Source organism: Oratosquilla oratoria, chromosome 7 (genome assembly GCF_046742065.1).
Source record: "Oratosquilla oratoria isolate Oo_2021 chromosome 7, ASM4674206v1, whole genome shotgun sequence".
Taxonomy (NCBI): domain Eukaryota; kingdom Metazoa; phylum Arthropoda; class Malacostraca; order Stomatopoda; family Squillidae; genus Oratosquilla; species Oratosquilla oratoria.
The window spans coordinates 41,229,850-41,239,849 of record NC_134783.1 but is presented as its reverse complement, the minus strand read 5'-3'; the positions used below and the strand labels follow the sequence as shown (position 1 = coordinate 41,239,849).

The following is a 10,000-nucleotide window of genomic DNA, read 5'->3' as shown; positions in this document are numbered from 1 at the left end:
TTGCACGGCTCCCTATGCCTCGTTTCACACGCATCGACTTTTCGTCGTACGCCATCCTGAAATATTAGTAGTAGTAGCAGTATTGGTGGTGGTGGTGGTAGTAGTAGTAGTAGTCATAGTCATAGTCATAGTCGTTGTTGTTGTTGTTGTTGTCACAAGCCCTTCAACCCTGGATTCACCACACAACTGAATGAAATCTATTGATGGACTTTACACAGTTTGAGGCGAGACTGATCCTCACAGAAGGTCAAGACTCACTCTGATGGGAGACAAGACTCAAGACGCACCTCAAGTTCTGAATAGAATCCACCTGACGACAGCACAATGGGAAGAGACCTCTGATCTCTGATCAAAGCTGGAAACGCGTCGGAAAAGGTGTAGACACGACGGCGAAATGGTTTTGAACAATTCTAATTAGTCGCCGGACCCCATTCTTTGCAAATCCTTTGCTCCACGTCTCACATCCTTGCGTCGTCGTCAATAACATCATTGCTTGGGCCCTTTAAGAGGAATGCTGATGGCCTCATTACCGTTGCATCGTGAGTTTGAGCCTCGTTAGCTTCTTTCTGTCGTTAGTCATGAAAGCGGATTGGCGGAAGAAACATCAAATACGGATGATCTAACATGATTTCGTAACCTGACACACAACCTCAGCCAACACAAAGGGAAGTCATACATACATACATACATACATATATATATATATATATATATATATATATATATATATATATATATATATATATATATATATAGATATATATATATATGTGTGTGTGTGTGTGTGTGTGTGTGTGTGTGTGTGTGTGTGTGTGTGTGTGTGTGTGTGTGTGTGTATGTATTGTAAGACAGGTGAGTGGTAGAGTGGTAAGGTAAACACAGAGAACTGTTGGAGATTTATTACGGACATTTCGTCTTCACCAGGACTTCTTCAGAGTACATACAATTTTAGTAATATCAACACCTTATATATCTCAGCCGAAGATTACCTCGTTCCTCTGCGGTCGACCTCACTCCTCCCACTCCTTCGTTCAACTTCGCGAAGTACAAAGCAGCTCACCATTTTCGCTAATTTAATGAACCCATCTCGATGGTTGCCATTTAGATGGAAAGCGATGTGCGCTGCTTCAACTATTTTCTTCCTTTTCCACGTGAGTCCTTTTTGGATCACCTCTACTCCGTCCCATTCTGGTGGTAAGAGACAATGATTGTCTACGTGGACCACTAGCGAGTTGGAACATTTTTGTGCTCACTTGTCTCTATGACAACTCGTTCTCTATTCTTTATTCTATTATTATGGACTGAGTAGTTATGAATAGAAAAATATAAACAAAGATGACATCGTTCACTACTGCTCTGTCCATAATGATAGAGTAAAGAGTGGAGTAGTCATAGGGTTCTTTCTAAGAGTATACCGCATTTCAAGCGAAGACTCTCGAGGACGAGATAGGGTATATTTTTAAAGTTTTCAACAAACTCTGTTATCCGGAAGGTCTATTGCACCGATTAAAAGAAAATATCTTAAAGCCAGAAATAAGAAGCAGAGAAAATGGAGCCAGAGGTGATAACTCGAAACGCATGGGTGAGATGGGACATCTGCTCACCAGATGTGGCATTTAAAACGGTACTCAGCACGGGAATAAAAAAAAAAAAAAAAAAAAAAATCTTGATCAACATGGAGGAAAATAATATCTATGAAATACCGCGTGAAAGCTGCCCTATGAGTTATTACGGAGAAACAAATAGAGGAATGAAAAAGCGGACAATTGAGCACAAAAATAACATCAGGGTCCGCCACACTTCCAACTCGCTAGTGTTCCACGTAGAAAACCATGGCCACTTACTGGACTGGGAGTGAAGAGAGGTGATCCAGAAAGGACTCGCATAGAAAAGAAGGACAGTAATTGATGTAGCGTACATCACTTTGCATCCAAATAGCAAACACTGCGATGGTTTCATTATAAATTTGTGAGAACGGTGAGCTGATTGGTGCTTCGTGAAGTTAAATAAAGGTGTGGGAGGAGTGAGGTCGACCGCAGAGGAACAAGGTAATCTTCGGTTCATATATAAAAGGTGCTGGTACTTCTACAGTTGTGTGTACCCTGGGGTAGTCCTGGTGAGGACTCAACTTCAGTGATAAACCTCCAACAATTCCCTGTGTATACCTCACCACCCTATCACTCGTTTATATGTTTGTGTGTAGAGTATATATATATATATAAAATATATATATATATATATATATATATATATATATATATATATATATATATATTTACAGAAACCACTTGAAAAAAAAAATGAATACCGAAGGTTTTCGTCCATTCAAGCCATCGTGAGGTTAGCCTGATGATGTCTTGAATAGACGAAAACGTTCGGCACTCATTTCTTTTATTTGCCAAGTGGTTTCTGCAAGTATTGTTGTCACGTGTGCTTAGTGATTTGTTTTGCATGTGTGTATATATATATATATATATATATATATATATATATATATATATAAATATATATGTATATATATGTATATTATATATATATATATATATATAATATATGTGTGTGTGTGTGTGTGTGTGTACGCATATATATAAGGATAATAAAAATCAATCAGAAGTTAAAAATAGATTCGAAGATCTAAGAACTAACGAAGACACCATCGAAGATATGAATTTGAATTTAGTGAATATCATTAGGGAATCGACAGAGAAAGTGGGAAGTACAAAAAGTATTAGAGAACACAAATATTCCAAAGCAACAAATGATCTAATTAAAAGAAGAACCATGCAGATTAAAAGCAGGAGAGACGAAATAGAAAGAGTAGAACTAAATAAGTTTATCAACAAAAGGCAGAGATCAGAGAAAAGAAAGAGAAACATGGATGACATACAGGAAACTATTCGGAAAGGCAAAATTATTAAAGGGACCGTGCACAGACATACTTTAGGAAGACAGCAAATGATATGTTTGAAAGACAAAAAAGGATAAATAATTAGATGTAGAGACAGAATGGTAAAAAGAGTTGAAGAATTTTACCAAGAGCTTTACTCGTCGAAGATCGTAGTTGGGTCAGTAAATTCATTTGTAGACGTTCTAAAAAATATTAAACGAGGAGATGGAGAAGATAGTATATCAGTAGATCTATTGAAAGACGCAGAGAAAAAAGTTCATATTAAGTTAGCTCAGTTGTACATCTGAATCGTAGTATAATGCTATAATGATTTTGGTTCATAAAAAAGGAGACCAGAAGGACCTTAGTAACTATCGACCGATTAGCTTGCTATCAAATGTATATTATATATATTGTATTATATATATATATATATATATATATATATATACATATATATATATATATATATATACTATAGACACGCACACGTGCATGCATGCACGCACGCATCAATTCCACAAAGCGAGATATCAAATGGCGTTGCCCAGGAGAATTCCATCCAATTAAACTCTCAAAAGACCAACTGTTCCATTATGTCTCTGTGGACCTCTAGTCTTCGTCATATGTCGTCGTGGGCGCAACACGGGAACAAACACACGAAGAAGTAGGAGGAGGAGGAGAGGAGGAGGAGTAGGAAGAGGAGGAGGAGGAGGAGGTCAATGTTGTCGCAATTAGTCATTTCGCCCCTCTGGCCCAAACAGAAAGGCGGTAGAGAGGGTGAGGTGGGGTGAGGGTGGGAAGGGGGCGAAATGAACGAGATTCTTGTCTTCCGTTTATTGATCCCTCGAGGATCGTAATGTCATTTGCTTCCGTTGGGTGCTGGAACAATATGTCCTCTGGTTATTTTTTTCCCTTCCCGGACCCTGTTGTCGATGAATGTGCCCGGTTGTGCACCGTTTTTCCCATTATTTTTTTTTTTTTTTTTTTTTTTTTTTTTTTTTTTTTTTTTTTTTTTTTTTTTTTTTTTTTCTTTTTTTACAGTCTCACGCATTCAGATGTGGAGCCATGTTTCAAGAAGGTTCAGTGGTTCCAGAAAATTTAATTGTAAGCCTGTTGTGTTACTTGCTTACCTCTTCATCAAGTTTCTTACTGATTGAATATTAATAGTATTATGGTTATTATTACCTTCATTATCAGTATTTCGTTAATCCGTATCACCAATATTGTTGTTCTTATTATCGCTATTTTTATCATTATTATTGTTATTATCATTATTATTATTGTCGTCGGTATTATCATTATCATCATCTTTATTATCAACATTATTATTATAATTATTATTGTTATTGTTATTATTATAATTATTATCATTAATGCTATTATTGTGCCGATTGAATGAAGCGGCCTTGCTGTGGATGTGCTGTGTCTTGCTACATTGCTTCTGACCTAGGACAGCGGGCGAGATGCAGGGATGACCCGTCACCAAGGAGGAGACAAGAAAAGAGGGAGGGAGGGTAGTGAATAGGAGTGGAGTGTATGGGGATGAAATGGGTGGGAGTGGAATTATGCCTTTGGCTATCCCCCTTGTAAAAGGGGGAAAAGACATTGGTATATGGTATGGTATTATTATCATCACTATTTTCATAATTTTCGAGAGAAAGAGTCTTTGGTATATTATATATGGCATTTTTGAATGATTCCAAGTAGTATATTTCCGATGCGTATAAACATGGTATGGTATTATTATCAATATTTTCAATTTTTGAGAGAAAGAGTCTTTGGTATATTATATATGGCATTTTGAATTATTTCAAGTAGTAATATTTCCGATGCGTATAAACAGGGCCCAGACATGGGTAACTGATGGTCACTAGCACGATTCGCATGTAACATTCATCCACAAAACATCGTTTATACACATCTCATTCATACACACAACTCATGATAAATAAATCATGCATTAAGAGTACATTAGGGGGAATTTGCTTTGCCTTGTCGGGGCCCTACGTATAAATGTACGAGGTTGTAAAAGACCTGTTCACGTCTTAAATCAACGACCCAAAACCTAAGCAACTCCCTTGAAGAAGACATTGACCAATGTTTTAATTAGAAGTGAAGGCAACTGTATATAAGAACATAAGCATAGGGGAGACTGCAAGAGACCATAAGGCCTACACTAGGTAGTCCCATGTCCATTACCACCCATCATCCCCATACATAAAGTTATTTAATCTTCTTTTAAAATAGCCAGTTGTTTAGGCGCTCACAGGTTTGAAACACAATCCTTATCCCTCTGAGAATCCCAGCACAAAAAAAAAAAAAAAAAAAAAAAAAAAAAACAGACCAAGTAAAATAGGCAAAGGGGACAATCTATGGTCATAGGGAGGCATCCCCTATGCGAGGTCTTCCTTACCTTACCCCGCCATCCACACTCAGACATCTTCACTTCGCCCTTGAATACAGAGCTCAAGACGCCAACCTCCTAATCCTCGTATGCTTCCCCTCCTCACTGAAGCCTATTAAGTCTTTCTTAGCTTCGACACGTGAAAGGTTCGCCCTTACATGTCCGTTAGGGGGTAGGGAGGAGAGGGGGACATCTGGCCGTGATGTGTTTAATATTAAGGTCAAATTGAAAATGCCTCCTCTCTCTTTCTCCCCCTACTCTTTTCCTCATTTCCTTCTCTTTTTCTGTTATATTTTTCATAATATACAACTTTTTTGGTTATTATATGTATATGCTCTATGTGCATACAAGTATATATGCATACATACATATGCTTATATCACTAGTTGCAGTGATCTTTTATATAATCTGCTCTTCACGACCAATCTATGGGCTAGGGTAATTGCGACACAGAAAAAGAGAGAGAAAGAGAGAGAGAGAGAGAGAGAGAGAGAGAGAGAGAGAGAGAGAGAGAGAGAGAGAGAGAGAAATAGTGGCCTAGTGCAGTCCGCACCAGGAGATAGAATATCACAGGTAAAGTTATTCAATTCTTCTTAAAATTGATCATTATTTACAATAGTAAAACAAACACAAACAGCACATACGGCCATGGCATAAGAAAAATGTAGCCACGCACATTAAGCAAATCTAAATCTAAAATCTAAATATATACTTGTACATATGTTACATGAATTATTAATGGGTACTTATCAGTTACCAAGTTGTTTCAGTTTTAGGCTTCGCACGCCGGACCTGAAGTGGCGGTCAGACTGTCTTGATTTAGGTGATAAAAGACGAGTCTAACGTCAATCGTCTGTAACGGTCTTGACATCTCGGGTCAAACAAATAATTTGAGGATAGAATACGCGATATCCTCTGATAGTACGGAGAGAGGCTTGTGGTTGTAGGGGAACGCGTGGATGATATGTTGGTATCCCGTAGTGCAGAAATAACAGAGAAAGAGTGAGTGTGTAAAGCCGTGCTTAGCTTTAGTCTAGTAGTAGTTTGGAAGATGTCCGAAATAAATGGGAAAGGCGAAGGCTTCCACTTGGCGTGGTGGTTGCCAATTCACGGGTTCGGTACTTGAAGTGCAATCGTGGAGGTCCAAAGGATTTGTTTAGTTGAGTTGTTGCAATCGACAAATGTAGAATAATTTCTACGTAGTTTCCAGATGAACCTTGATCGTCTGCTTCTTGTCTTGTTTTCTCTCAGTTTTCTTTCTTGGTTCTTTTTTTCTTGCCTCCGCTTTTCTTGTCTCTCAGCTTTCTCTTGTCTTGCTCGTCCGATCCGCCTTATACGTTTCCTGGACACCAATATGTCGGTAGTTTACATGGGGAACCAATCAGCATGCTCAAGGACTTTTCCCGCTGGAGTTGAATACGTCTTGGCTTCCAGAGAAACGATTTGAAGTGCGTAGCAACAGGAAGTCACGTACAAACCTTATACAAAATTGTATCATCGATTAAATACATCATAAATCATTACATGCATACATTAGATACATCACATCATTAAATACATCATCATAAATTGTCTAGCCATGCAAATTTATTCGTGCAAGGGCGCGACATTGCTGATAGCCTCATTAATGTCATATTGCGAGTTTGAGCCTCGCGACCGTCTTTTCTTCGTTTGTCGTTTGAAAGAGGATTGGTGAAAGGAAAGAAGAAAAAGATAATACAGATCTGAGAGGATTTCGTAACATGACAGGGACGGATCATTATCCACAACGAGGCCAAAACTTCTTTGATTTGTGTGAGCCACCTTAAAAGAGGGGAGGTCACACACACACATGCACACACACGCACACACACACACAGACACACACACACACACACATACACACACGCACACACACACACACACACGCACACGCACACACACACGCACACACACACACATACACCTCACACACACACGCACACACAACCTCGTGGCGCAGTGGTTAGAGTTCTCGCCTGCCACTACGGCGGTCCGGGTTCGAATCTCGCCGAGGGCTGAAATAATTTCAGTATCGCTGAGCTGCGGGTTGTTACTCCAACCCTCGTGGGCGGAGAGTTGTGGGTGTGTGGGCGTGTAAGGTACAGTATTACCCATAGATCGGTCATACGAGCTCTGAGCTCTCATCCGGGAGGTTAATAACTGTCGATCACGAGTTCAACACGTGAGCCAAAACCATGGTGAATCACATGCACACACACTCACACGCATGCACACACGCACACATGGATACACACACGCGCACACACACACACACACACACACACACACACACACACACACACAGAAACAAACACATTCTGTACATATATATATGTACATATATGTACATGGAACAGGGGGCATATTACATGAATCGGCACATCTAGAATTACCAATTGTAAGGCGCAGCTTCCTGTAGATGTAGCTAAGGGGCGTTACCCAAGACCGAGAGGTTTCTTTCCCCGTAATGGGACGACGCGACGCCCTGCCTCCTCCTCTCCTGCACGGGGACGGGAACGTATGCGCACATCAGAAAAGACGCGGAGGGTACGGGGGTGAAGGGGGAGGGGGGAAAAGGGGGGGAGATGGGTAAGCCTCTTCTTTCCCACTCGTTCTGGTAATATAATATCTCTCCCAGCTTTCTCTCTTTCTCTCTCTCTCTCTCTCGCTCTCTCTCGATTTTCCCTCTCTCTCCATTTCTCTCTCCCTCTCCCTTTATCTCTCACTCTTTCTCGTCTCATCTCTCTCTCTCTCTCTCTGGTTTTGTTTTTCTATACAATTTTCATTTTCATTTTTCAAAAAATGCTTCAGTTGTGTTAGCAGGATCTTGTTGGAATGTAGTATGGCGTGGCGGGTGGTTGTGGCGTCAGGTGGGAGGAAGTGACGGTGACGTGGGTGGAACATTAGGTCCTGTCCAAACTTCCTCAGTGCCTCACTGTGCTTGTCTGACACTCTTGGCAGGCTGAGGGTGGTGAGGGCGTGCTCGTATCCCTCATACTGACCACCCAAGATAATTCTGCACGCTCTCTTTTGTACTCTCTCTAATTTACTCCTCTGTGTGATGTTGAGTGATGATGACCAGGCCGGGGAGGCGTACATGAGGGTGGGGAGTACGAAAGTGGTGTAGACTCCCTTTAGATCTGGTGATGGTGTACCAAGGGACCTCAATCTGCGCAGCATGTAGAGTTTGTATGAGGCTGTCCTGATGATGTTGTTGATGTGCTGGTTCCAGTTGTGGTGGTCGTCTAATGTGATGCCAAGTAGCTTGGCGGACTGGATCACCTGAAGGGAGTGGGTTCCTAGTGATAGTTGAGGAGGTGCCACCGCCTGTTTGGATGTACAGACGTGCATGACCACGGTCTTGCTGTGGTTAACTGTCACATTGCTGTTCTCGGTCCCCGTTTTAAGGTTGTCTAGGATGTTTTGCAGCAAAGAATAGTCAGGCTGCCTGGTGTTGATGGTGAGTGTGTGTGTGTGTGTGTGTGTGTGTGTGTGTGTGTGTGTGTGTGTGTGTGTGTGTGTATGTGTGTTTGTGCGTGCGTGTGTGTGTGTGTGTGTGTGTGTGTGTGTGTGTGTGTGTGTATGTTTGTGCGTGTGTTTGTGCGTGTGTGTACGTGTGTGCGTGTGTGTGTGTTCGAGTTTGTGTGTTCGTGTTTTTGTGTACATCAAAAGAAACGAGCTAAGAGGTCAAAACCCCTACACGAAAACAAAGACGACAAAGAGAAATCAGAATGCAAATAATTACGGAAATGATACAAGACCATCCATAGATAAATAAAGCACAAAGATATAATGACTACAAAGAGAGGGAGAAGAAAAAGAGAGGAAATTTTAAAGAGTGAGAGAAGGAGATAGCAGAGAGTAGTAGACACGATCACGAAGACATGAAAAAAAAAAAAAATCCAAATTGAATTCACAGTGACACGCGTTGGATAATGGCATTTCTGGCTGTTCGAAACTGTCAAAGGCTACGTTTCGAATTGACGAAGAATACATCAGTACATTGATTCAACCTTGTAAAACCCATTTTGATCCACACATGCACACGCACAAACAGACACACACAAACACACATGCACCCACATACACACACACACACAAACACACAAGCGTAAATATGCGCGCACGTGTGTACGTGTACGGCTATGTGTGTGTGTGTGTGTGTGTGTGTGTGTGTGTGTGTGTGTGTATTTACCTAGTTGTATTTTACGGGAAGGGGAGGTATGCTCGTGGTGTCCCGTCTTCATATCTCATTTTATCTAAACTATTTTCTTGGTGGTTTAAAAAGTGTAATGAGGAATAGGAATCTGGGAATGGATGCTAAGAGGAGACTGTATGAAGGAGTGATTGTGCCAACAGCACTGTATGGAGCAGAAACATGGAACATGAGAGAGGAAGAGAGAAGGAACTTGAATGTGTTTGAGATGAAGTGTCTGAGAAGTATGATGGGGGTTACTAGGCTAGATAGAGTGAGAAATGAGGAAGTGAGGAGGAGAACAGGGGTGGAAAGGGAGCTGGGAGATAGGGTGGATGAAAGAGTATTAGGATGGTTTGGATACATGGAAAGAATGAGTGAAGAAAGACTAGTAAAGGAGGTATGGAAGGCAGATGTGGAGGGAGTGAACATGAGGGGACGTCCTAGGATGAGATGGATGGATGGGGTGAAGGGGGCTTTGGGGAAGAGG

At 40.9% G+C, this 10,000-nt stretch overlaps 1 protein-coding gene across 2 annotated transcripts in view; it reads left to right on the top strand.

The window, feature by feature from the left end:
* LOC143026919 (oxytocin receptor-like) overlaps window positions 1-10,000 on the top strand; it is a 131,830-nt gene that overhangs the window by 97,156 nt on the left and 24,674 nt on the right. The gene's annotated exons all lie outside the window — the stretch shown is intronic.